Genomic DNA, 12,331 nt, shown 5'->3' on the forward strand with positions numbered 1-12,331 from the left:
AGTTAGCGAGTGTTATTGTCTATGTAATAAAGTATGTACAAAGATGAGATGCACAACTCAAATGCAAAAGAAGAAAGAATGAAGTGTAATTAATAAGGGAATAAAATGAATATAATATATATGTTAACAACTTTCCGACATTTGACAGAAAGAATAATAGATAAACATCTTAAAATAACCGTGTACATTTGGAAACGACCTTAAGGTAGATAGAAAGAGAATGGAAACATTCTTACGTTCATGAAATCTTGTGTAGAATTATGTCTACTAATGATATTTGTGCATTTTTCATTTAATACATTGCAATGTCGTCTTTCGCGACTTGAAACGCGAGCTAGTTCTTCTACCAGAGTTCTGACCCGGTTTGTCTACCCTGTAGAGAAATTTCATTCCAGGCATGGAGATGCATTTTAGTTTATAAGACAATGTACCTATGAATCTGATAGAGGAAATGGCTAAAAGTGAATTATTGACTTTCCCGTCTACTTTTCACTGAGATGGTAAACGAGAAACGCCTGGAAAAATGTATACCCCGACACAAACAAAATGTTTTTTTTTCCTTAACGTTTCCGATGAGGCTCGAACCAATGACCTTCTGCGTGTTAAGCAGATGTGATTTTTTTTTCTTTCTTTATTTAAAAAACGTTTTGTACAGTATATAAGTTAAAAGTATAGAGTTAGTATTTACATAGGAGTTTGTAATTCTATATTACAAAATAATGGTTCTACAATAGTATTTTGTAATGCTATATTACAAAACAATGATTCTACAAAAGTATTTTGTTAAGCTATATTACAGAACAATGATTCTAAAATTATATTTTGTAATGCTATAGTACAAAACAATGATTCTACAATGTAATAAACAGTTTATCCTCTTCCATTCTCATTAAAGGATTATCTTTAACAAAATATTTCGTTATCAAAGTCTGATTTTTGTCTTTGTAATGTTGATACGCATATAATATATATTTTCTAGTCAAATATTGGAACAATCTTTCGATGTCTATTTGTTTGCTTAAGAACGACATAATGTTTCTTCTTTTGTAAATGCACAATCGAGCAATGCTCAGAATGTAGTTCAAAAAATAACTATTTACTGATTTTGTTTCTTTGTTATATCCTATCATGAGCATTTGTTCAAAAGAAGTGCTATTGAGAACACCAACTCTACATTCTTTAAAAAGAATCTCAACTATATATACAATATAATTCTTAAAAGAGCTTAATTCAGGACATTTCAAAAACATGTGAAATAAATCCTCTGTTTCCAACTGGCACACTGGACATAAGTCATTATCAATTTTGCCATAGTATTTTAGTCTCTCTTTTGTAAATATTCGATTGTGCATTATTCTGTAATCCAAATTTATACAATCTGGGGTCTTGAAAGGTAGATGTATCAATTTCCAGTATTTATGCTTTTCCAAACTAAATATCTTACTCCAAAAGGAAACAGAAGCTGGTTCTTTAAAAATCAACGTACATAAAAGCTTGTAAAATAGTTGTGTTGTACATAAACAGAGGTCATATAATTTTGTATCAACTCTGAGAAACATATTATTTTTCCCATTGGTTACAGTGGGTTTTGACTCTGTTGCAACAATATTTCTCCAGCCTAATGGTATACTTTCTATTATGCAATTATAGTCTTTTTTTTATCTTATCTGTTTTGATCTCAGAATTTGATTTGTATATCATTTCTTGAATAGCTCTATAAGGTAGTATTCCAGGTACAAATTCATATGTAATATCCTGAACACGAACAATTCCTGCTTCTATAAATTCTGCGAAAAACAACGTTTTACCAGCACATGTAATATTAGGATTTAAAAAGAGAGGTTATTCAAAAACATTCCTCACATCAATATTTGTATCGATATTATTTCTAAGTTTTTCCCATGCATGAAACATTTCTCTGTAAAATATAGGTAGGGTATTCAATTGTTGCTTATTTAAAGACATGAGAAACAACTCTTTGGTCAACCTCATGTTCAGGACAGTAGATAAAAAGTGACCAAAGGTATTTTTCCACATAGCATGGCAATTCACATCAAAGTATCTTTTTAAAAATTTTAGTCTGAATGCATACATTTTCATCTTTATATCAGTTAACTGTAGTCCGCCATTTCGCTTATCACCAATTATTGTATAATAGTGAACCAAATGGGACTTTCCTGACGAGATAAATCTGAGAAATAATTGCTTCAATTCATCAGCAATCATATCAGGAAGAGGCTGAACTGACACTATGTACAATACTCTAGAAACTAATAAGTTATTAACAACTGTTACTTTTCCTTGTATTGTCAAATATCTCTGTGACCACAGTTGCAATAAGTTTTTAATTTTAGACAATCTATCATTCCAGTTCAGTTGCTCACATAACTTTGCACATTTTCCAACATAAGCTCCCAAAATTAAGATGACTTGATCACACATTTGAATTTGTAATTGTTTGCAATAATCATCAGTAAGTTTACCAGATCCAATACACAGAAGTTCTGTCTTTTCCTTGTTCACCTTTGCACCAGATCCTTTACAATACAAGTCAAGTACATTAAAAGATTGATTAATGGATTGTGTGTCCGCTAATGTCAAGGTTGTATCATCTGCATGTTGAAAAACTTTACTTGTATTACTAGACAGTGGGAGTGGAATACCTTTGATAGTGGGATTTGCTTTGATAGCGAGTCCTAAGGGTTCTGCTGCTAATACATATAACATTGCTGATATAGGACAACCTTGTCTGACTGAATTTTTAATTAAAAAGGGTTTCGTTAGATGACCATTGCATTTAACACTACTTTTAATTTCATTATAAAATATCTTTATCCACTGAATAAAATTGTCACCAAAACCGAACTTTCGTAAAACAGAAATCAAATATGAGTGGCAAACTCTGTCAAACGCTTTTTCTTGATCAATTTTTAAGATATATCCCTCAAGATTGTCTCTCTCAACCATATCTATAATATCTCTTACAGTGACTATAGTATCAGCAATATCTCTCCCAACTATACAACATGTCTGAGTTTGAGAAATAATTTTGGGTAATACCATTTTTAAACGTGTAGACAAAATCCTTGCCAAAATTTTATAATCTACATTAAGTAAACTGATAGGACGCCAATTTTGCAATCTTCTATTATCCCCCTTATTTTTATAAATAAGTGATATAACCCCAAATCTCATTGATTTCGACATAATAGTGTCATTCTTAACACTCTGAAAGATGTGCAACAGAATATCATATATACAATCATAAAATTTACAATACCACTCTACTGTCAATCCGTCCGGGCCGGGGCTTTTATTTTTAGCCATCCCTTTTATAGCTGTATGTATTTCATCAACTGTTATTATGGCATCACACATATCTTTATCCTCATCAGATACAGAACAATTTACAAAATTTAAAAGTGAATCAGTACAATTATCATTAACAGTTACCGAAGAATATAAATGACTATAAAACTGATGTATTTCATCTAAGATTCCGCTTGTATTTGAAATAATTACACCATCATCATCAATCAATTCATTGATTACATTTTTGTTGTGTCGATATTTCTCAAGATTTAGAAAGTATTTAGTATTTCTATCGCTTTCAATTGCCCATTTCGCCTTAGATCTCAATATAGCACCCCGACAAAAATCGGTTTCATAGTCACTTAGTTGATGTTTTAGTTCTTCATATTTGTTAATGTCATATGATTCTTTATTTGCGACTTTTTCTGAAAATGATTTTAATTTATTTTGCAATGTAAAGTATTCTTGTAATCTTTCCTTTTTTCTTCTTGTACAGTATACTTGGGAAAATTTTTTAATTTTGTATTTTACATTATCCCACCAAATGAGTGGTTCACTAAAATACATTTCGTCAGTTTTTCCCTCGGTAAGAATTGATTTCACTCTTTGTACATATTTTTCCTCAAAAAGAACATTGTTATTTAGTATCCATAATCCGGGTCCTGTTTCCACTTTGCAGGTATTTAGTTTAAGGTATACAAAAGAATGATCACTAAAGGATGTATCTGCATAATAAATATTTTGCACATTGGAATGCAATTTTGAGGAAATCAAAAAATAATCTATTCTACTCTGCTTCATTTCGCCTAGTACAACTTGTTTTCTGGAGAAACTACGAGTACTAGGATTTCGTGATCTCCATAAATCGGTAATATTCCTATCATGAATAATTTTATAAAGTTCACGCACTGCTACATCATCAATATGTAAGGCTTTGTTATGTCGATCAATACCTGCTAAAGTTGTATTAAAATCACCAGCCAGGATAGTGCTATCACTAGTACTGTTATGTAAATATGTATTTAGCTTCATGAAAAAGTTAAACCTTTCCTTCACAACATTTGGAGCATAAATATTGATTAAATCAATCACTTTATCATCAATAGCTATTTTAAGATGTAAAATCCTACCCTTTTCAATCATTTCTTGTGTCACCTGATTTCTCAATTCTCTCACTACTAAAACAGCAACACCTGCCCTCCTATTGTCTGCATTACTATAAAATATGTCACCATTCCAAATCTCATTTTCTCTAATACTTTCAGCAAACTCATCATCCCAAAAGGTTTCTTGCAATAATAAAATATGGCCTCTTTTCTCTTTAAATATTTCTAAAACAGACTTTAGTTTATTCAAATTACGCAAGCCATTTACATTTAGAGATACAATATTTAAAGCCATGATTATGATGAGTGTATTGAAAGTATTAAAAAATGTTGAGTGTTTGATCATTTCTTGATAGGTGTTCGTCGCATGCTATTCATTTTCAGGTTAGGTACTGGATTAAACCTTCTCCTTCTCCTTTGTACTACTTTGAAATTTTCGATATTAGTACCGTTTTCTTGACATGTACGTGATTCGTTTGATCTTTCAACAACGTCTGCAACCATCTTCCTGTCATCATCTGAATCTGTCCCCGATCCATCTCCAATTGTATGATTGTTGTTTACTTCCTCCTCAGATTCTATTTCTACATTGGTCATATCAACTCCACTTCTTTCTTTTTCTTCCCCACTTTCTCCACTCTCGTTATCTTGTTTTGCATTCTCAATTTCTTCTTTATCATCTTCGTCACTCGGTATCTCCAATATGTCTTCCCTCGTATCATCATCAACTTGCGAATGAATCCCTGCAATGGCCTCTCTGTAACACATACATGTTTGCGCCTCTTTGTGGCATTTGTCGCATATCCTGCATGTACACATTAGAGGAAAACTTCCACAACTGTCACATCTTTGCCTTGTGCAATTTTTTTGCTACATGGCCTTGCTCCCCACACTTGTAGCATACAAAATCAGGGCAGTCTTTTATAACATGTCCCGGATCTAGACATCTAGAACACACCTTAACTTGGTTATCGTGTAATACTCTAAAGTATTGCTGACCATTGACAGTCTGAAATTTCAGACTGTAAGGCAAGGATTTTACCTGCTGTGGAAATTTACATTTGACATAACGAGTCCCATCAGCCACACTAGTCCCAGGATAATATCTGCGTTGAATGGGAGAAAGAAGTTCTACTCCGTATTCACCGAGCTTCATACTTATATCATCATCGGTGATGTATGCTGGTAAATGAAGAATTGACACAATAATAGTGTCTGAATATAAGAGAGTACAATCAAAGTGTTCACTTCCAATATCAATTCCACACAAGATATTATATGCTACTTCCTTGCTCGGTAGTGTGACCTCATACAAATTTGCACCTTTGGGCACAACAGCATAGACCGACATATCTCCGGTTAATTCTTCTACTCTTCTAACAATATCACTTGCCTTTATTTTCTTCACATCCTTTACATCAATCACCACGGTACATTCTTTCCCAAAACGACGAGAAGCTCCTGTCTGTCTATCGATGTTACTCGACATGCCATTCTTATTGTTAGCTATTCCACTGGTGTCATTAGAGTGTGAGTCAGCTCCTTGTGCTGCACGTGCAGCACGACCAGGCTTTGTATTCATTGTCACAGAAAATAGTATTTTGTGTGGTGGAAAAAGCTATCCACACACTCAAAATATATCTCACTTATATATGAATGCGATCACACAAATCTTATAAACGTACCTGTAACAAATTAAAACAGCAAAAATGTCTATTAAAGGAAAAAACTTGAAAATTCAGGGAGCGATCATCAAACGTGTTTTCCTTCTGATGTCATAACCGGAAGTCGCCCGTTAGGCAGATGTGATAACCACTACATCACAGAAACAACTGAACCTGTATTGATCAACGAGCCTATACCTAGCTTCTTCTCCACTCTGAATGCTGATTAACTTCAGTCTTGACAGAATTCCAATCTAGCTGAGAAAGATTAATTTCTTCATAACTTACAAATTTCAGACAATACCTTGCGCATATCTTTTGTTCGGAAAAATGTGGTCAACGGCAAGTGCATTGTCAAATCTCACTGGCAACTTGGAGGCATATTTTACTTTCGCAGAAGTTGCCGAGGTGGACCGAATGTGTGAAAGGAATGCTATTTTTAGGAGAAGGAGCAGACTAATATACAGGAAAGGACGAAAGGGTATGGCGCAGTCTCTCGTTGATCTAAAATAAAATCTTTAGTACATATATACTGTATAGACTATGAAGAGAGACCTACCGTTCTAACGGTTAGAATTAACCCAAAGTGCAAACACGATTTACCGTAACAGAATCCTTAAAATCATAAAAATGTAGAGTCTGTATTGGATAGATTCCTTTAGTGTTGTATTTATTTAATTAGAGACATATATCTTGCATTTTGGACACGGTATATATGTTATTTTGTGCAGCTAGCTTATTCTTGTGCTACCCCCCCCCCCCCCGCCAATAAAAATGAATTGAACATTGCACTCGCCACTGAAGACTACATTTTACAAATTCCAAAGGTTGGCGCAGGCTGAGCAAAGTGTGGTATGATGCTTGTAACCTCTTACATCTGTCTGAAATATTTGCAGGTTTTCTGAATAGGTGAGATCGGATCTTAGGCCTCACTTCATACCAATAGATTTGGGGACAGAGAGACCTAAAACTTACAGTTACACTTCAGTCCTCGCTGAGGTCAACCAGATTCAGTGTTTGTATGATCTGTTTACTACTGGCTTATTTGGTGAAGTACTTATTTTAATAATTATGAATTGGTAGACTATGCAATTTATTTGATGAAAATTTAAAGAGTTACCTCTGCTTGCCGTTTCATGGGCACGGTAACTTGCAAATTGATTGTAAAATTTACTGTTCTTTGGTCATGTAGACGCTGCTTGATTACCTCATCTACTTAGCTCGTTTACATTAGGAACACGAATAAAACGAGCCGATCCCGTGCAGGATTTCTTGAAATAAGGTGAATTAATATGTGGCAAAGAAGCGATAGATCAGTTATGGTAGAAGCGGCATAGTGCTGAATGCTTCTTTATAAAATAGAAGAAAATTGATTCTGGTCTGAGACGAGACTTATTTAACACGGATCAACCCAGTTAGCGAGTGTTATTGTCTATGTAATAAAGTATGTACAAAGATGAGATGCACAACTCAAATGCAAAAGAAGAAAGAATGAAGTGTAATTAATAAGGGAATAAAATGAATATAATATATATGTTAACAACTTTCCGACATTTGACAGAAAGAATAATAGATAAACATCTTAAAATAACCGTGTACATTTGGAAACGACCTTAAGGTAGATAGAAAGAGAATGGAAACATTCTTACGTTCATGAAATCTTGTGTAGAATTATGTCTACTAATGATATTTGTGCATTTTTCATTTAATACACTGCAATGTCGTCTTTGGCGACTTGAAACGCGAGCTAGTTCTTCTACCAGAGTTCTGACCCGGTTTGTCTACCCTGTAGAGAAATTTCATTCCAGGCATGGAGATGCATTTTAGTTTATAAGACAATGTACCTATGAATCTGATAGAGGAAATGGCTAAAAGTGAATTATTGACTTTCCCGTCTACTTTTCACTGAGATAGTAAACGAGAAACGCCTGGAAAAATGTATACCCCGACACAAACAAAATGTTTTTTTTTTCTTAACGTTTCCGATGAGGCTCGAACCAATGACCTTCTGCGTGTTAGGCAGATGTGATAACCGCTACACCACAGAAACAACTGCATTCCCTAAGGTCAAACAGCCTATACCTAGCTTGAAATCCATTTCGAATATAAATCAAAGTCAATCTTGGCACGATTTCAATCCATCTGGGAATGATTAAACTATTCTTAACTTACCTATTTCGGATAATATCTTGTGCCGTCCGCGCGTATATTTGTTTTGGACAAATGTAGTCAACGGCAAGTGCATTGTCAAATCCATCCCACAGCTTAGAAGTTAATACCTCAGACATATTTTTCTCTCGCAGAAATAGCCTAGGTGGACCGAAAGTGTCAAGATAATTCTTTTCAAGGAGTAAGAGCAGGCTAATGTACAGGAAGAGATGCAGTGGTGTGGCGCAGACTCTCGCTCAGGTGTGTGTGTTTGTGATTTGAATTTTTAACCTAACTTTAACAATTGTTCAGTCATATCGCTACGATGTCTGCAGTGTGGCAGTTTATGGTGATAGAATCGGGGTATCATGCCGCAGACACGTAGCATGATGTCCCACCCAGTCACATTATCCTGACACCAGGCCGACCAGTCCTAACAATATCCTATTAATGCTGAGCGCCAAGCGAGTCAGCTGTTAGTACCATGTTTTTTTACAAGTCTTTGTTATGACTCGGCTGGGCCTCGAACCCAAGACATCCCGCAATCGTTGCCCACGCTCTAATCACTAGGTCACCCTGAGCGGCCTCTCTCGCTCAGGTAAATGTAAAAAATCTGGTATATGTGTACTGTATACACCATGCCAGATACCTACCGTTATAACGACTAGAATTAAAATAAAGTGAAGTCAAGTCATAATGTAACAGAATTATCGAAATCATAAAAATATCCAGCAAGCAGGCTAGAGTTAAACTCTTACGCAATGCTATCATGACCAGTGAGAGGACACGGCATCTTGAATCAGCTTAGGCGTTAGATCGAGCGACTTCCCACCCAGGTGTTAAAGCTTTGTCCAAGATCAGAGGAACCTCGAGGGACCGGGACGTGTTCTAAATCCGTCCCCACGTGGACAGACAGCGAGAAGGACATTGTGAAAGAGAGACCCAATTCGAATTGCGACGGAGGGGGTGATAACATTTTCGAATCGTATTATAACTTCTAACTAGCAAGCGAAAATATATTTCATTCCAACATCATTAACATATCCATTCATTGATTCATTCGGGTTGGATACGTCGACCAGTGAACAACGGTGAGCAGTAGACTCTAGCGACCACGTTCGGCCATGAAGTGCCATTTGGAATGGAGACTACTGAGCCACCAGCCCTGAAATAACTATGTTGTAGGCGTAGTTTTCGAGCACTGCTGCTGTATTGCTTCAGTTGGGGAAGCCGCCTGCCTGAAAGAATGAGAGTAGTTCACTTTGGCGACAACGAGGGAGTAAACATAAGAGCCCTGGCTGGTATCTTGACGGAGTGGTATGTGGATGCATGGGAAACATGCTGCATGTGCGGACACAGTGAGCCACATAATTGGGCAAGAAGAAAGACAGAAGTCCGGTAATACCTGCATATCATCGAATCTCCTTCTGTTGTATAATAGAGGAGAGTACTGCTGAAGTTAAAACGGGAAATTTACTCTGCAGTATGCAAGCCAAATACCAGCTGGGATGTTAGCAGTCCAATGGTAAGGTGGACCCTCAAACAAGTTTGTTAGGGACTTGAAGAGTGGAGCCGGATGACTTATGGTTGACTGACAATGGCAGCGCTGTAACCAGGTGCTGACTTACTTCTGATGACCACCGGTTTTTATCTCGATGTGGAAAAGGTTGAGCTACCTGCCAAAATTGCCAAAGTGAATTACATGGTTTCCATTTTGGTTGGGAAACCACTTTTTATAATATCTCTATTTTAAACCCTAATTTGATCATTTCGATACCACCAACAAAACATGTTCACTATTATTTTGAAATTTAAGCGTGATACTAAATATTATTAGTCATTTTGACTTAGTTGACTGGTATTTCTTTAGCGTTTCTTGACGTACAGTTTGTACACAAAATTCCAGCTTGAAATAGAATGATGTAGGAAAAATTAATAATTATTATTGATTTGACTAATTGCACAGGTGGCTAACACAATATTGGAATTGTTATTGTCCATTTAAATAACTGGAGTAAATTTAGTTAAGTACGGGCTGGCGTTTCAGGGGTATGTGCGTTTGCGCCTGCTGCCGGGTACCATTCCTCTCTTGTTTCTCCTGGACCTCCTCTTCCATGACGGACTTGTGGAACCATTTCGACCCGTCAAATGCAGGTGTCCCGATGTGACGTTATAGTGGCAACGAATCTCAATTGGCGTCACATACTGCTTTTGTAGGCACATGGACTAGTCGATAGCAGCCTGACATCCATTTATTTAACATGAGTGTGTGTTGGGTCTATTCTCACTCATGAAATCCCGTTGTTCCGGTCGTTAAGGACTTACTTACTGTCCTACGACCCGAGGCTAAAATTAACAGTGCTCTGTTAGCACATAAACGCCTGGGGGATGTAGCTCTCATTCCTTCCCCCAGGAACAATTATCATCCTTCGTGCAGGAATAAACAAGAGGCACATGAACAATTGTGCGATGGCCTCTCTAATCCAAATAATCAATCAAAAAGCGAAAATTTAGTTCTCCTGGGAAGATTGATGAGCAGATAAGGTTTACTTCGAGAAAGTCACACGTAATTTTAGCGGTAAAACGTAGAGAGGAGATTCTAAGGAAAGACAATGATTCGTAAAGGAATCCTTTTGAGTGACCGAACTTCTGGTTCAGTGAGTCCCGAATCTCTAAGAAGGGTGACGGAAGTGAGACTAGCAGAACAGTCAGAGTCGACATCCATTACCTAATTTAGGCTAGATTGTATTTGGGCCAGATGAATACATTGCGAGATTCTGGGTAAGCTACAACTTCCGAATGGGTCAGATCCTGGTTATATTTGCAAAAACATCGATGCCTGCAATCATTAGAGAACTGGATGGAAAGATATATTGAATAAAATTCTTTAATATTCTTCCAAAACTAAAGTTCTTCAAAAGTCTCGGGGAATGATAAGTGAAATGGTGGCTAATGAATACCGATTCAAGAGCCAAGAGAATTCCTGTAAGTATATAGAAACAATCGATATGTGTACTGATATGTTGCGAGTGGTGTACGTACGGTAAATAACGCCTGGGGGGAGGAAGATGATCTAAATGTAAAGATATTTTCGCGACCCAAGACCTTTGGCGCTGTGGCGACCTCCCTCCCCCCCCCCCCGCCCATTCCGTTACTTCACTACTGTATGTTACGGAGATATCTATATGAAATATTTGCAGGTTTTCTGAACAGGAGATGTCGAATCTTATGTCACACTACATACCAATACAGATTTGGGAGAAGAGAGGCATCGGACTACAGTTATTTTATTAAAAAAATTCTTACATTGTTTCAAAGCTTGTGGTTTTCACTCTTTCTTGTGTTACTGTTTATTCGAGCTTAAACACGTAAGAATAGATTATGTGTAAACGACTTTCCTAAATCTCGTAGAAAGATACATAGATAGACAGATTAAAATAACATTATACCTATAAAAATGATCTTAAAATATCATAAAATCTTTCTTAGGATCCTGAAATTTTGTGTAGAATTTTGTCTACTAATGTTATGTGTGTATTTGCCATTTGATACATAGCAGTGTTGTTATTCTGGATTTGAAACTTGATCTAGTTTATACCATAATCCTGACCCGTTTTATCTATTCTGTGGAGAAATTTCGTGTCGATGCCTTGAGAACTTTATAAGGTTATGTAATAAAATTCCCTAATAAACCGGAAGAGGAAATGGCTAATAGTGAATCGTGGCCAACCCAGCGTATTTTTCATGCGATAAAAGCAGTGATTAAACGTCCAAAAGAATCAAACAAAATATAATGTTTCTGCTGAGGCTCGAACTCAGGACCTTCTGCGTGTTAGGCAGATGTGATAACCACTACACCACAGAAACAACTGAACCTGTATTGATCAACGAGCCTATACCTAGCTTCTTCTCCACTCTGAATGCTGATTAACTTCAGTCTTGACAGAATTCCAATCTAGCTGAGAAAGATTAATTTCTTCATAACTTACAAATTTCAGACAATACCTTGCGCATATCTTTTGTTCGGAAAAATGTGGTCAACGGCAAGTGCATTGTCAAATCTCACTGGCAACTTGGAGGCATATTTTACTTTCGCAGAAG

The 12,331-nt window shown here is 36.3% G+C and overlaps 2 non-coding genes across 2 annotated transcripts; both read right to left on the minus strand.

Moving 5' to 3' along the window:
* Positions 1–8,059: 8,059 nt before the first annotated feature.
* Trnav-aac (transfer RNA valine (anticodon AAC)) lies at positions 8,060–8,132 on the minus strand. The gene has a single exon. It is a non-coding gene; the product is annotated as a tRNA-Val (tRNA).
* A 3,892-nt stretch (positions 8,133–12,024) lies between these two features.
* On the minus strand, positions 12,025–12,097 carry Trnav-aac (transfer RNA valine (anticodon AAC)). The gene has a single exon. It is a non-coding gene; the product is annotated as a tRNA-Val (tRNA).
* Between the last annotated feature and the right edge of the window lie 234 nt (positions 12,098–12,331).

Source organism: Sinohyriopsis cumingii, chromosome 1, assembly GCF_028554795.1.
Source record: "Sinohyriopsis cumingii isolate HCF-2022 chromosome 1, ASM2855479v2, whole genome shotgun sequence".
In the NCBI taxonomy this organism is placed as follows: domain Eukaryota; kingdom Metazoa; phylum Mollusca; class Bivalvia; order Unionida; family Unionidae; genus Sinohyriopsis; species Sinohyriopsis cumingii.